We start from the raw sequence: 16,989 nt of genomic DNA on the forward strand, positions 1-16,989 counted from the left end.
TCTGAGGTTTCTCACTTAGGCATCTGAGGAGAATACGTGAGGAAGACATAACTGGAGGGGATCCGCGAAGAACGGGTTTAACTGAGAATCTAATTTAAGTTCAAAAATTCTGTACTATCAGTGAAGGCATGCAGGAGGTAGCTGGGATGCAGGACTCGTGTTCCAGGGAGATGTGGATACAGAAGAGAGAGCCTGTGACCTAACTGAGGGACACTACACTTGAAGACAGATAGGGAGACAAAGGGGTTACCTTTCTTCTCGGACTGAGAAGGAGCAGAAAGGGAAAGGGAAAAGCAACAGACAGGATTTTCACAAAACCAAGGGAAGAGGAGTGGAGAAGATAGCAGGGTGCCCACAAAACATCACCTTGATCTACTGATTTAATTAAGCGATAAATAACACGGATACCTTTTTGCGAACAAACCTCTATCTAAGATGCCAGTTTTGTGACTCAGTAAGGTCACAAACGTGAAAGGTTAAGATCAGTGTGAGCGAGGATTATAAAGTCTTCCCTGGGGGAAGCTGTACCACTTCCCCTGGACTTTCAGAGAATGTAGGCTATGCAAAAGAGATATGGTGGGGCAGGACACACCAGTCGAGAATTAAAAATAAGAACAGAGCATTGGAGGGGCAGGGATCATCGAGGGACCTAATTAAAGAGACCAGTCCTCCTGGATTCATGGTGAGGGGTGGTGGGAGATGAGCGGTACCAGTCGAGCGGGCTATCGTGGAGAGCCTTGAGGGGCAAGCAAAGACGCTGGACCATCCTAGGTTAAGCCATAGATCTGTCTTCAGTCTTGTCTGCCAGGAACTCCCTGCGCTGTACTAGTAACTGACCACAGCAGCCCCGAATGATTCTTGGCAACTCTTTCCATGCTAGCTTCTGCCCTGATAACTGGCTGGGCAAGAAACGGCCTGCTGGTTTTGCTCACAGGCTGCAAATGACCCCTCCTGCCCATTTTTCAGCTGACCCTTCCTGCCCAGTGTTCACAGCTGACTGTCCCTTGATTCATCTGATAAACAGAAGGGGGGCATTTCAAAGATGTCCAGTGGCTCACCCCTCGGAAATTCTCATTAACCTGACTATCAGGGTGGGAAAGAGAGATAAAAGACCTGCACTTTCTCATTGCTTAAAAACTGCTCAAAGGTGGTGATTTTCACACGTGCTGATTTGGTCTTTAAAGAGCCTTGTGAGATGAGAAAGATCACTGTTCATTTTTTCTTCCAGCCTCCTCCTTCTCTTCTGTGGTTCGTGCAAAAACACTCTGATTTTAATTCCTAGGTGGAATGTTCGCAAGCTTCGATAATCTTCTTTCACAATTTCTACTAAACACACATAGCAGCAGATTATATGTGAGTTATCAGTATCTTAAATAACTGAACCCGATGAACAGAAAGGGGTTTCACTCTTAAGTAATTAGGTGAAAATCAGGTCTGGCTTCTCTTTGGAATCTGGAAGCCTCTTTCTCCTGCAGACAGGAGCAAAAGGTTACAGTAAATTTGAAGAAATGTCTGCAGCCAGCTTGGAGAAATTTACACATTGGCTTTTTAAATGAAGGTACTTTTTATAGCATTAATTGGAGATTTTAAGCAGCAGGTGGTGTTATTTCATTTTATTTTGTAAGGAAAAGTCTAACAGTGAATTATTTTGAGGTTTTTCTCAAGCTCTCTGAAATGAAGCTTTTACTGCCTGCTGTGTAATGGCCTTCTTTTGCCACGTAAACATGAGATCAATATAGTTTTAAACAGAAAGGTTTTTCTAATGCATTTTTGGTATTTTTCAAGCTGTGATACAGCTGATAGGAGTTCTTATAAAATGTGAATTACAGGAAATTCATATATATAAGCTTCTGCAAGTAATTTTAGAGCGCTGACTTTTAAACACCTGCTAATGAAGAGTTCCAAGAGTAGCACTGTGCACTAACTTTTAATATTTCCCCATATACATCTCTTTCCCTAACCCAGGCCATGGTGGAGGAATCATGGCTTGAGACCTTGCCAGTGTGGGTCTCTTTTTGTGAGCTTCTGGCCACTGTCCTGAAGTGAGGGTATGACTCCAGTCCCCTGAGGGAGGTTCATAGTGGCCACTGCCAGGTTTGGCCATCACAGTCTTCTAAAGTGCTTTGTGGTTCTGTCTTTTAATTTTCCCCGGAAGAATACTGAAAATACCACAGCACTGGGAAGGAGGCATGTGGCAAAAACACAAAAACAGGTTTCCCCTTACTCTTTCTGTATTGGTTTGCAATTGCAGCTGTAACAAATTAGCACAAACTTGATGGCTTAAAACTACACAAGTTTGTTATCCTACAGTTCTGGAGGTCAGGGTCTGAAATGTGTCTCCCCAGGCTAAAAAATCAAGGTGTTAGCAGGGCTGCGTTCCTTTCTGCAGGCTCTAGGGGAGAATCCATCTTTTCGCCATTTCCAGCTTCCTGGAGCCACCTGCATTCCTTGGCTCGTGGCCTCCTTCCACCTTCAAAGCCAGCAATGGCCCATCATTGAGTCTTTCTTACGACGTCAGCTCTCTGGTTCTGACCCTTCTGCCTCCCTCTTCCACATTTAAAGGACCCTTTGGAGTCCACTGGACCCACCGAGGTAAGTGAGGACCATCTCCCTGTTTTAAGGTCAGCTCATTAGCAACCTTTACTCCCCTGTTGCCCTGTAACATAACATATTCACAGATGCCGGGGATTTGGACATGGATTTTGGAGGGCCATTATTCTGCTTATCACATTCTCACTACATCTTTCAGGAAAGGAGCACAAAAGGTTTTCAAGATACTTTTAAAGAAAGTCAGCTGGTCAAATAAAAAGGTTGGTTTAGTCTGTGGGAGCAGTCTCTTCAGAACACATTCTAATATGATTTAAAAAAAAAAAAAAAAAAAAAAACCCGAACACTTATGACCATGTCTTCATACAACTTGTTAAATGAAGGTAAATTGTTAATGTGTCTCAGTTCCACTATTTTACACTCATGCCCTTCAGAACCAAACTACAGAGGGATGAGTCCCTCTGTCCACATTTAGACCTGACTACTCTCAGGATGGGAGGAGAAGTCAGAGGGTCGCAAGCCCAGAGAATGGCCAGCTCCCTCTCCTGCCATTTTCCCTTTGAGATGCCTGGGGTTGGGCTGCTGGCGTCCCTGCCCCCCTACCTCCACCCATACCCCCCACCCTGCTTGGATAACGAGCTCTCTCCTACCTGGGCCAGGACAGGGTTAGCACTTGCTTCCAACCCCTAAGTCCCCAAAACAAACAGCCCTCGTGAGATTTTCCTGAGGGATTTTACAGGTTGCTGTTGTTGTTGTCGTGGTGTTTTGGGTTTTTTAATCTTTCGTCTCTTTGAGGAACAGGTGTAGCGGAGTGCAGGTCTGCCTGCACCTGCCCCTGCCTCATCGCATGTCTTTGAAAGATACCGGAAAGACACGTGTGGAACCAGAGGTGGCAATTCACCAAATTACAGCAGCAACATAAAATCTTTGGAGAAAGTGTGTGATGATTTGATCAGAGGCATGAAGGGAAAGAATCTCAAAGTGAAAGGACCAGTTCGGATGCCTACCAAGACTCTGAGAATCGCTACCCCAAAAAAAATCCTTGTAGTGAAGGTTCTAAGCCTTGGGGTCATTTTCAGAGAAGGACCCACCAGTGACTCACTGACACACATGGTCCTTCCGAGATTGTTAAGGTGACTTCTATCAGCATTGAGCCCCGGTGGAAGCTGAAGTCACTGCTGCAGATGCTTAAATCAAACTTTTGAAAGTTGATTATAAGTTGTTAAAAAAAAAAACTTTTGTAATTCAACAATATTTATTGAGCACCTACTACGTGCCAGGCCTTGTTCTAAGAACTAGGAATTCACATAAGCAGAAATCTCATGGCCTTGTGGAGGCTGGGAGTAGAAGGGACAGTGGAGATTCAATAGACACAATAATCATGAATATTACATCATATAAGTGCTAGAGAGAGGGAGCAATGTTCGAGCCGTAAGGGCAGGCCTCATTTTAAAAATAGCATGTAAACAAAGACTTAAAAAGCATGAGGAATGGATATCTGAGGGGGAATGCTCCAGGGAGAGGAAATGGCTGGGTCAAAGGTCCTGAGGAGGGAAAGAACACAGAAGTTACCAAGTATTAGGAGGGTATAGATTTTTCACAACAAAAGCTAAAGTTCATTTGAATGCAAAAAGACTAGATCCGATTTTTCAAAAAATTCTCCTCTACAACTGTCTTCAATTTTTTTATCTGAAGACTGTCTATTCTTTTGACCACCAAATAATTTGCCATTTTCCATTCAATAATGGCAGGGCCCAACCAAGGACCTAAGAGAAACTGGAAGAAGTCATCACTGAGGGGCAAAAATGATACAGAAAAGGGGGGGTTTGTGGAAGACACACTTGCCTGACCTGTGACTTGTTCTCCAGACGCAGAAATGGAGCCGTGAGGAAGTGTGCGCTCAGGGCACCTCCACCCCCATGACCTCGACAGCATCCCTGCTCTCTGACCTGCCTTACTTCTCTGTTTCCTGGTTCGTCGTCTCTCTCCCTCATGAGAAGGTGAGAATATTCGCGCCCGAGAGCAGGGATGGTGCCTGACACCACTGATCACCAAGGGGACTCTGGGCCAGTCTAGCCCTCAGTAGCAGGATACGTGGGCTGTCCATTCTGAGACCAGGCCAGGAGCCCTGGTTATAGAAGCAGGCCCATGTGAAAGGAAAAGATACCAGGCCAGAAGCTGAATCTTTCTCTGGAAAAATACTGCAATTACTACATGCAAGAAAAGTTTAGTTTGAAAAGAACAAGCTCCTGTTTCCTGGTACACTCCTTTCCAGCCAGCTCAGATCTGGGTCGTGTTGAGGCAGAGAAACGACCCTTCTCCCCACCCCCACCACTCCCACCAAGTGTCAGTACTTGGGGAAACCTTTATCTGAGAAGAGAGACATTCTCCTCACTCAGATGGAAAGCGTTTGAGGTGGGGAAGCAAGGAATGGCAGGAGGTATTAATTATTTATGTGATGAAAAGGTTGTGCTGTACAGAGACACCATGTGATGGAAATATTCCCATCACATTAATAATAATAATAAAAAGACCTTCACCTCCCATGACAAGAAGCTGCAAATCTAAATAATTTTATCTTCTCCTCTGAATATTTCCCAGGGTACAACAGTAGCTCTCAGGCAGAAAGAAATTATTCACTGAGAACATGAAAATACTCCCTTTCAGAAATGACTTCAAGATAATATTTGCTATGTGACTTTGGTAATTTTATACACATACGTATAAGTTTCTTTTACTAAAATGCTCAATTTTGTTGATGGAGCAGTTTAAACTTTATACAGCAATTTCATCCACTGTAACAGATATAAAAAGATCTATGTCTCTGCCATGTCTAAAACATCAGGATTATCCATAAAGTCAAGCAGTGCATTAAAAAATTTGTTCATAGGGCTTCCCTGGTGGCGCAGTGGTTCGGAGTCCGCCTGCCGATGCGGGGGACGTGGGTTCGTGCCCCGGTCCGGGGGGATCCCACATGCCGCGGAGTGGCTGGGCCCGTGAGCCATGGCCGCTGGGCCTGTGCGTCCGGAGCCTGTGCTCCGCAACGGGAGAGGCTGCAATAGTGAGAGGCCCGCGTACCACAAAAAAAAAAAATTTGTTCATATAAAATGCCATAAAATCAAAGCACCACATCTCAATTAACCAGGCACGGAAATATTTTAACTATTGTCATATAGCATAATAAATATTAACTCATTAAGTTTTCAAATACCTAAGCAATGGAAGTTTATACCTGCCCTGCGAACAGAAGGCTGTTTTCCCGTTTAAATGAACACACCATTGCCGTTGTATTTCAGAACTTTGTCTTCTGTGCAAGTTCACAAAGTTAACTCTATCAGCATCTTCAGGTACTAAACACACTCACAAATACTGAAGTGTAAGCCAGAAGACCATCAAAATTAATTAGATCATTATATTTTAGAGTCCCCAAAGGACTCAAGAAAGCAAATGGTTCAACCCTTCCATTTTCCAATTGAGGACAGAATTGTTGGATAATTTGCCCAAGGCATGACTAGACCTATATTTCTCACTTAACACAGGCAATGCTCTTTAATTTACACGAGGCTATATATGGTTGCTAGACAAAATATTATTGCAGGGGAGAGGGGTGTTAAACATGGGAAATCAATTCATGGTGTTGCTTTAGCAACCATGGAATTCTCTCTATAGCTTAACACAGTGCCTTTTGGAGAGTCAGTAAATAGTTGCTAAATGTGAATGAATGGATGGAGTTCTTGGAAAAAGTATATTTGCTTCAAAGTATACTTCCTTCTGGCCACGGGAAAACCTGGCAAACTTTCCTTTCTGCATTTGCCTAGGAGCAGCCTGGGAAACAGCTTTCCCGAGTCTGAAGACATTAGAGCATGACTATCCCAGGTAGCACTTGATGGTTTTCCCTATGTTTAATTCATTTTTTTTTCCTGTTTCTAATGTGTTTTCAAGTGGATGTAAGCTCAGTAGGCACGAGGTTCTTATCTGATTACAGTGGTATCAGACTTCATAAGAAAGTTCTGATAAAACAGCCCCTATTCCAAACATTACACAATTCACAATTTTTCAATTTAGGTGTACTAATGTGCTTATTTCTAGAATAACCCTAGTAGCCTCACAATTCACTCAACATAAAATCACAGGAGGTCCTGTTTCCCGGACCTTCACCTGATTCCCTTCCTAAATAATTTATAGTTTTTGTAAATTAAGCCTCTGCCCATTCGAATGTGGTGCAGCTGGTTGTTTGCTTTTTCTTTGTTTAAATCGCCACTGTTTCCAAAAATGCCAAACACTTATCATCGGTGCCATTCTTTTTGATACTGGACTACTTGCTGAATTCACTGTTACCTATTTCATGTGTATGTCTCCTTCTGCCAATGAAATTATAAACTGCTTAGTGTCAAGAGGCACATTTACAATATCACAGGGAATAGTCAATAAATCCGTGTTATTTCACCTCCAGGTTAATTGTTTGAAGCTACTGGAAAGAAAGAACCATGTAAAAAGTGATCTCCAATCAGGCAGTTTAACTAGAAATCTACTCCTTCCAGAACTGTTTGTGTGCATTTAGGAAAGGAGGCAATAATGGAAAGAAGTCCAAAATAAGTTCACTTAGCATGTCATTAATGAGGAAATTTCCTTCTTTCTTTTATACAGGGCTGCTAGTTTGATAGAGGAAGAAAGCATCAAACATAGAATATTTGTATTTCAACGTAACAGTTAATGGACTCACTAATCCACATATCTTTGTGTATATGATGGTAAAATTTGGGTTGGAAAATAACATGAGTATGTGTATATAAGTGGGTTGATTCATCCATTATTTTACTTAACAAATATTTACTAAGTATCTACTAAAGACCAGATTAAATGCAAATTACGGTCACCCTTCCTTCAGTATCCACAGGGGAATACCTCCAAGACCCCTGTAAATACCAAAATCTGCGGATGCTCACGTCCCTCATATAAAATGACATAGTATTTGCATATAACTTACCTTAGATTACTTACAGTACCTAATACAATGTAAATGCTATGTAAATAGTTGCCAGTGTGCACAAATTCAAATTTTGCTTTATGGAACTTTCTGGAAAATTTTTTTCACATATTTTCGATCCGCAGTTGGTTGACTACGCGGATGCAGAACTCATGAAGGAGAACACCTAAGCTGAATCTTAAAAACAAGTACGTTTTGACAAAAAAAAGTTTGGGTGGCAGTATGAATGCGGAGAATTTCAGACAAAGAAGCCAGTAAAAACCAAGAGGGAGCATAGGGCATGGAGGAAATCCCAAGCCATTTAATGTTGTAAGAGCATCAAGCCCAGTTTAGGGGGTATAGGAATACGATGTGAAACAGTCATGAACTTGAAGACCTTCAGCTTTGTCTGTGGGTGACGGGGAGTGACTGGAGGGTTTTAAGCACGTGAACCACACACAGTCAAATTTTGGTCCAGACAGGTGACACTGGAAATGAGGACAGAACAAAACTCAGGGGGAAAGACCAGAAAAAAAGGACACCTGTTAGGAAGTTACTGTTGCCTGTTGAGAGCAAAGGCGAGCCTAAACAAGGGCTGTGGTAGAGAGATGAAAATTGGGAAACTGTCCTAATATTTAGCAAGTAAAGTCAGCAGGATGTGGTGAACAGTTGGGAATATGAGGTAAGGGGAAGAAAGAAGTCAAGATTGTACATCAATTTTAGGCACAGATAAATAGTGCTGTCATTGATCGAGACAGAAAGTGTTGCGGTGGGAGATGGTTAGTGTAACTTTAGGAATGTTGGGTACAAAGTCTTTGAACCACAAAAAATGCTCATCCGCACCCAGGTGTCAATTTGAAGAAGAGTCTCTCTCATGGACCCTATTTGCTTCAAAAAACTTATAAAAATAGTTGGATACCATGTAGAGAGCACACTGCCAAATATCCAGATTACGGTAAGATGGAAAAGATAACAAGTTACAAAATCAAGACCCAAAATTAGGTGAACAGGCTGAAATACAGACCAACAAGATTAAATTTAACAGGAAAACATGAAAAATCCTGCATTATAGGATGGGAGGATGTAACTTGACAGCTCTCCGTGTGAGTGTAAATGGAAATTTTAGTAGCACTTAAACTTAATATAACCTATATTGAGTCTGAAAACTTGGACTCCATTCATAGAAATATGTAATACATTTTAATCATACATTTTTCAGATTGGGGTGGGTCACAAAATCCTGAGTTCCATAAAAATGTTTCAGCGGCCACCACAGTACATGAGGAGGAAAATCATGAGCAGGTGGCCTCCCAAACTATCCAGAAAACTCCCTGCAACCAGAAAAGATCTCCGTTTATGTATGACCCAAAGGGGACTTTTTGTAAAATTTCCTCTAACGAAAGGGCTCCACTTCCCAAACCACTGACTGTGATCCTAGGGTGTAATCAACCCATAGTAAATTCTGCACAAGTCAAACCACATCTTGGATGTTTGTGTTTGGTTCCAGGCATCTCATATTAAGGTGGCCACTGAAACACTCCAAAGTTTGCAGGTAGAATGTAACCGGGATAGGAAGATGAAGCAATCCTTCTCACTGAGGAGTGGCTGAAAGAATTCGGGACGTTTTAGCTGGAGAAAGACTGAAATGAACATCAGCACCTGTCTCCAAATTTCTAAAGGGCTACCAACTGGAAGAGTCATATTCTCCATGCCGTCCTTCTGATGGCTTCGCCGGGAGCAGAGTGGAGATTACAAGCAAGTAGATTATGGGCCAACACAGAAAAGGATTTACATTTAGAGTAAGAGAAACGGTTGCCCTGTGAGGACAAGAGCTCCCTGAATATATGCAGGCAGTTCTATCGGCTGGAGGAACCATTATTAGCTTTAACAGCTATTGTCTTGCAATTCTAGAATAAAAGACATGTGTAATCCAACTGTATTTTCATTCGATGCCTCAACTCTGCAGTAGACTGCTATACTTCCCATTTTCATTCATTCTGCCAGTACCAAGCATTCATTGGGAACATGAATATTTTCAAACATGAATTAGATGTGATCCCGGCCCACAAGTAGCTCACAGTCCAGTGCAAAATGCAGATTTGTCAAGAAGTTATTGCAGGTGCATGTGGTAAGTACAGCTGCGGTAAGGAAAAGCTACTAAACCTACCGGGAGAAGGAGTAACATGAATGGCATCCCCTTCACGTCAAACGAAAGGACAGGATACTAGCCTCCTGCTAGACTCAAGTCCCTTTTAGAAACACATTTCTCCCCAGCACCACTATCTTATTTTCACTAACAGGTGGACCACTTCATGCAAAGTCTTTTCTCACTTTATTCGGTAAGTCTGCTTCACCCAAGTATTGTAGGCACTAATTGGGATGACTGCCTGGTTCACAGGCAACCCTTTTTCCTTCTTGTAACAGCACTACTCCTCCAAACACTGAGGTGGTCATGTGACCCAGCTCATCATAAATCATTATTCCCCAGCCCTGATAGGCCCCAGGGGTGGACACATGCTTGTAAGCTGGGCCAATCAGAATCCTTCCCTGTGATTTTTTTTTTTCCCCAAACTGCAGTTGAAAGTTCTCTTTACTCTTATGTTCCTGGGCTAAAAAGATATAATCCAGGAGCTGTCTACAGCCACATTCCCCTCACAGGAGGAAAGTCTGTGTGCAATAAGGGAGAATGAAGCCAAGGGGCTAGAAGAATCAGAGCTGAAAGATACAGAAAGAATATTGTGGATTTTTGTGTCCCTGGTTCCAGGTTCTGAGGTCCCTGGCTTTGCCCTGGACTTTAAAATTCTTTTTTCAATTCTGCAAATTATCTATTTCAGTATTCAAAGTCACTTTCAACAAAAAAATACATGTAATGAGATTATTCTATAAAACAAAACTTAGGATATAACACACCAACCCAAATGGGTGTGAGATGCACAAAAATGGAAACAATATGTATTTCTATTTTTCAACTAAGAACATTTCTGAGCACTAACAATGCGGCAGATGATGTGTAGGTGCTGGAGACAGAAAACAGATATGCAAACCAGTTGGTACAGGTATGGACAATGTAAGTGCATATAGATTTGGGTGTAGCTGTAATGTAATAGTTAAAATATGCATAAAGGGGCTTCCCTGGTGGCGCAGTGGTTGAGAGTCCACCTGCCAATGCAGGGGACACGGTCCGGGAAGATCCCACATGCCACAGAGCGGCTGGACCCGTGAGCCATGGCCGCTGAGCCTGCACGTCAGGAGCCTGTGCTCCGCAACGGGAGAGGCCACAACAGTGAGAGGCCCACGTACCGCAAAAAAAATATATATATATATATATATATATATATATATATATATGCATAAATATCATACATGGCATAATTTTCAGGTTAAAAAGTCAAAATATTTGAGAACCAATGAACAGCGGCACTGACCAGTTAGAAATCATAAACAACTAGTGTGGCTATTGGCCATAGTAACAAGTACAAGCTGAAAATCAGCTCTTATTATCATCAGATTACTTCTTTTAATTCACCCTAAAAATTAATTATCCTCCAGAACTCCTCAGTGGCTTTAAGGGGATACATCAGAAAGTAGGAAGAGCTTAGAGGTAGTAACTGAACATTGAGTTCATGCCAGTTTTTCTGATTACAGGCATCACGCAATTTATCTCCCGCTAATTGAACTGTAAAGTTTTTTTCCATGGGGGTTTTGGGCTACATTTGAAATGGGTGGACTTTTCTAAACTCCTTTGGTCAACAAGATAAGAAAAGGCCTTTCAGTTGTATTGCTTTCCAAGCTCTTTCCATGAGCTAATTTACACTGCGGGCCTCAGTGGTGGAAAATCATTAATGTTATTATTTTGATTACTAGGTATTTTGGAATAAATGACTTAAAGACTAGAGGACTAGTCAGTTTCAACATCAAAGTAATCCAAAGAGGCTAATCAGCACTCTGCCATCACATATGGGCTGGATTGATAGAACATGTTTAATAGCATCATGCTGGGGGCAGAAACAAGAGATAGCCTACACAGGGAAGTACCTGATAAAGATGGGAAGACAAAGAACCAATCCCTTAGCAGCTGAGAGTTCAGGATATTCATAAAGCTTCCACTACCCAAAAGCAGCAGGGGCAACTTCATTTCCATTAAGAGAATGGGAAGGAAATTGAATATCATAACAAGATAATGGGCTCCTGCTTCTGCACAACTACTTGTATAAAGTCAGAATGTCTGCTGACAAAGTGCTTGTTACTGGTATCGAGACAACCAGGAACAATGAACGTCATTTGTACATGCTTCCTCAGGGGAAATTCTTTTTCCCTAGTTGTGGGATGCAAGTACTTTTCAATCTCAGTAACAGAATACAGGCTGAAGTTTCACCATCAGTTTAGAAGACCTGTGACCTTCAGCCAGCTGGGGTTGGAAAGGAAGCAGTTTGATGATCCATGATAGCTATGCATAGGGAACATAAACATTAAAAGGGGAAAAAAAATTGCTCTTGTATTTTACTTTGTAGTTCTCCTACAGGAGGCCTTTCCAAGACTATGACCAAAAAGGATAGAAAGAACTATGAGTCTTAAGCTTGTACAATGCTAGCATTTTCTACATGGAGCTTCCAGGATGGCAGGACATTTTACTTAAAATAGATTTCATGTCATTTTACACTAAAGCTTGACTATATCTCAAATCACGTCTCACAGGTCACAATCAAAGGTACAATCACCAGCTTTCTTCATATTTTGATGGGAAGGTTTCAATGAAGAAGTGAAAATTGAAAGATCTGCAGAAAACGTATGCAGTGAATCATATTTTTAAAATACCATATGTCCTCTGGAATTTTAAATAATTTCTAAAATATTCCCTAACTACAAAAACTCTACGGCAAAAACAAAAAAACCCACTACTTTTCCATATTCATGAAAAGCTCACTAGGGAGAATATTTAAATATCTTTTGGCAGTATTTTTAAAGACTTACAAAGCACTCAGAGAATAATCTCAAGAGAGCATATTTAAATAGTCCGCCCTCCCCAAAGTTCTTCCAACCTGTGATTATTTACTGTATGTCTTTCTATATTTTAATTTCTATAGTTTTCTATAGCCCGAAACCCTGGGCTTATGAATTCCTCTTCTAGAAAAAAGAATTAGTGTGGGAAACTCCACACCTGCAGGGTAACCAAGTCTTATCCCATTTGTGACAGGAACCAAAGCTAGGCCTGGTGGGAGGCTACCCACCTCTGCAGACTCAGACAGACTACATTTAACCCAGGCTCTTCCACCTGCTAGCTGTGTTATTCTGGGCAAGTTACCAAACCTACCTGTACCTCACTTTCCTTATTTGTAAGATGAGGCTAATAAGAGTCTTACCTCATGGGGCTGTTAGGACTAAATAAGTTAATGTATTTAAAGTGCTCAGAACAATACCTGGCACTTTACAAGTATTGAATATTATTAGTACTACTATTATTTTTATTCTTATCATTATCGTTGTTAAGAGAATGACAAATTCCACTTGCCTATTGCTACAGCTTGTGTGGGGCTGAGGACTAGTTTGGAAAGAAGGCACAGGCATGGCCTGCGGCCAGAAGCTGGACCAAGTTGTCACTGGATCCATAATTGATTCTGCCATGAGTTGGAGCTCTTACGGGGCAGGAACCCTAGACCCCTGAAAGCAGATGGAGGCATCCCAAAAAACTGAGGAATAGGAGTGGGAGTAGAGTGGGAGTGAAGAGAGGTCCGGAGGAAGACAGAGCAGAGAAACAGACAAAGGTCTAGAGATAAAACTCAATATGTCCTCACCACCTGTTTCACAATTTGAGTTAATATTTACTTCCAGGCTTCCCTGGTGGTGCAGTGGTTGAGAGTCCGCCTGCCGATGCAGGGGACATGGGTTCATGCCCCGGTCCGGGAAGATCCCACATGGCGTGGAGCGGCTGGGCCTGTGAGCCATGGCCGCTGAGCCTGCACGTCCGGAGCCTGTGCTCCGCAACGGGAGAGGCCACAACAGTGAGAGGCCTGCATACAGCAAAATATATATATGTATATATATATTTACTTCCTATCTCAATGCCTGTTCTTCATTTCAGAACTCACACCTATAAGAATCACTAATAAGGCTTACAATGCAGCTTCCTGCTGAGAACTCATCTTCTCATCAACATATATAAGTATCATTCAAAAGACCTCTGAACAGACAACCGAAGTTTCTGCTTTAGAAGCAAATAGTTGCCATAAACAGAGCATTTTCAACCTAGAAAGTAAAATCCAGAAGACTTCAAAAGGGATCATGTTGCTGCTAACAATGAAAATTTAATTCTGTTCCTAAAATCTCTAAAGGAAAATCCAGAAATGGTGACCATCTGTGTTTGCTTCTAATAGTCCAGATAAAAATACAAGTAAGTGCAAAATGATTTGGAACCAAGAAGCCTAATCAAAACATTTTCCTTAGGGCTTCCCTGGTGGCGCAGTGGTTGAGAATCTGCCTGCTAATGCAGGGCACACGGGGTTCGCGCCCTGGTCTGGGAAGATCCCACATGCCGCGGGGCAACTAGGCCCGTGAGCCACAACTACTGAGCCTGCGCGTCTGGAGCCTGTGCTCCACAACAAGAGAGGCCGCGATAGTGAGAGGCCCGCGTACCGCAAAAAAAAAAAAAAAAAAAAAAGTATGTGAGATGGGCTTAAGAGTAAATCAAGGGTGGTGGGGAAAAGACAGAGAACTTACCCACTGTAAAGATACATGAGATGAGTTGTAATCACCCTGACCTTTCATCACATGGATGCCTCTGACACCTCAGACTCTCCTTCGTTTGATCTGGCCAAGTAAATGTCACCAAGTTCAATGAGAGCAACAAATTCTTTATCTTAAGGGCAGAATCACCCTTAAGCAGAGTATGAAGCTGGTCTCCCCACCTGCCCGTCTCCCGTTCTGTGTCCTTGCCTACACTTCCTGTCTAGTCTCTACCTGGAGACCGATGCTCCGTGTCCTCCTCTGGCTCCTGTCAGTGCCCTCAGGGGGCTCAAAGCCCAACCTTTCTTGGCAATGCTCTGTGTCCCAAATCATTCTTTCCTCCACCTGCAAACCCCAGCAAAACCCCTCAAGGCAAACTCATGTACCAGAAACTGAAAGCAACATGATGGACTGAGGTGACCCAGGTTCTCTCCTGCTACAAATACATAAAATGACAGATAAAATGTGAACACAGGGACTTCCCTGGTGGTCCAGTGGGTAGGACTCCGGGTTCCCAATGCAGGGGGCCCGGGTTCAATCCCTGGCCAGGGAACTAGATCCCACATGCATGCCGGCAACTAAGAGTTCGCATGTAGCAACTAAGAAGTCGGCATGTAGCAACTAAGAAGTCGGCATGCTGCAACTAAGAAGCCCACATGCAGCAACTAAGACCGGGTGCAGCCAAAATAAATAAATAAATAAATAAAAAATATGTGAACACAAAAGTTTCATTCATTGCTGAGCTCTAAAGAAAGAGCAGTCCCCAGCTACTGTACATAAAGAAGGGTGCCTCAGGGGTTCAAGGGGAGATGGACAGGGATTTAGGCTCTAGGGTCTGGGAGCTAGGATTTTTTTTTTTAACATCTTTATTGGAGTATAATTGCTTTACAATGGTGTGTTAGTTTCTGCTTTACAACAATGTGAATTAGCTATACATATATATATATCCCCATATCCCCTCCCTCTTGTGTCTCCCTCCCATCCTCCCTATCCCATCCCTCTAGGTGGTCACAAAGCACCAAGCTGATCTCCCTGTGCTATGCGGCTGCTCCCCACTAGCTATCGGTTTTATATTTGGTAGTGTCCACACAGTGGAGGGCTGGAACCAAGACCACAGCATAAACCTGGAACCATTTCAGGGGTTCCAGATCTCTGACAAGTGGACTTTAACACCAGGCACAAGACTAGGAAGCAGCAAGAAAGCTTGGCATCTCCCTGGGGAGAAATCACAATTCCTAAAACATACTATGCAAAAGGCTGTAAGATCTAAAGTTGTACTATCCAAGTATTGAAGAAACCTCCAGCCAAGAAACTAACCATAAAACTGGTCCCAAATCAGGAAAATTCCCATGGTCTTAGCAGAAGCAAATGCACTCTGAAGGGATGCTGCCTCAATCCTAGGCACACAGGACTGTCTTAGCAAAACAAACAAGCTTCCTGTGGAAGATTAGCTCACTGTCAAAATTTGCAGATGAAGTGCAGAAACTAACCACCGTGAGGGAGAGTCAGTCAACACAACAAAGAGAATTAGCACCCCCAAGGGCAGGAGATGATAGAACACTTTTTAAAGTGATCACTGAAAAGTGCATTCAAATGATTAGAGAAATAAAAGAGAATAGAAACAGCGCTGAAGGAAAGGAACAGTACAAATAAAAACTAGCAGATTTGGAAAAGGGTCAAATAAAACTTCTAGAAATGAAAAACATTGTCATTAAAGTTAAAAACTCAGTGGACAAGATTAAATACCAAATCGATTAAACAGATTATCCCAGTTGAAGAGAGTACTGGTGATCTGGCAGATAGAGCTAAGGAAATCACCACAATGCAACACAAAGAGTAAAAATCATGAGAGATCAAATTCCATCTGGCCAAATTCTAACAAAGCAAGCTGAATATTTTTCCATAAAATGGTTATAAATCATGAAAGTATGTAATGTTTACTCTCAAAGGATTATTTATATTTCTTTTAAAAATTTATTGTTCCAAGTGACTAGATTTTTAGCAGTAACAATTTAGAGAATATTAATTCCCTAACCAATTTAATTACGTGCCATCTTCCAGGTATTTACTTGATGAACCTTAGTGTAAGATCTGTCTTAGTTAATGATGAAAAGTCTCAAGTTGGTAAATGGAAGAAAGCCAGCTTTTGTTTTTTTGGTTGGTTTGTTTGCTTTTAAGTAACTCTTGTCTTTCCTATATGCATATATATGCTTCCTGTTGCTTTGCTTCATAGAGCACATATAATGAAGAGAAATTGCTGTGAAATGAGTCCCACTTTCTCAGTAATTTTCATTATAAAATCAGAAGTGTATATCTGTAGGAAAAGGTAACCCCAAAAGAGATTAAAACATCCTGTAAAACAGTTTATTGAGGATCAGGTTGGTCTTAATATACATAAAGGGAGTCAACTACAGTCATGTTTTGAAGAATCCCAAGAAAAATCTTTTCCAGCCAGTGCCTACTACCTGGGATTCCACTAAAATAATCTCAGCAAATGCCAAACAACAAGACATTATTATTTTTAACTTGGTGCAACTGAGCTTCTTGTCGTCTTTTCAACAGGTGATTTTACTGGGAAGGGGGAGAAACAAGAGATGGTTGGAGGGCTCTAGTCATCTAAAGATGAGGTACTCTAAACTAAAGATGCATGTGCTAAAGAAGGGAAACAGATACTGAAAGAGAGGAAGGAGAACTCCAAACTTTCCAAATAAAGCTCCATTCAGTCTCTCTAAATACACGCTGTGCTCTCTTTAATT

General features: G+C 41.9%; 1 protein-coding gene and 1 pseudogene across 1 annotated transcript in view; one reads left to right on the top strand and one right to left on the bottom strand.

The window, feature by feature from the left end:
• Positions 1-16,989, bottom strand: part of DCDC2 (doublecortin domain containing 2) — a 158,391-nt gene that overhangs the window by 54,376 nt on the left and 87,026 nt on the right. The gene's annotated exons all lie outside the window — the stretch shown is intronic.
• Positions 3,395-3,739, top strand: LOC101326030 (small ribosomal subunit protein uS10-like; annotated as a pseudogene).

This window comes from Tursiops truncatus, chromosome 10 (genome assembly GCF_011762595.2).
Source record: "Tursiops truncatus isolate mTurTru1 chromosome 10, mTurTru1.mat.Y, whole genome shotgun sequence".
In the NCBI taxonomy this organism is placed as follows: Eukaryota; Metazoa; Chordata; class Mammalia; order Artiodactyla; family Delphinidae; genus Tursiops; species Tursiops truncatus.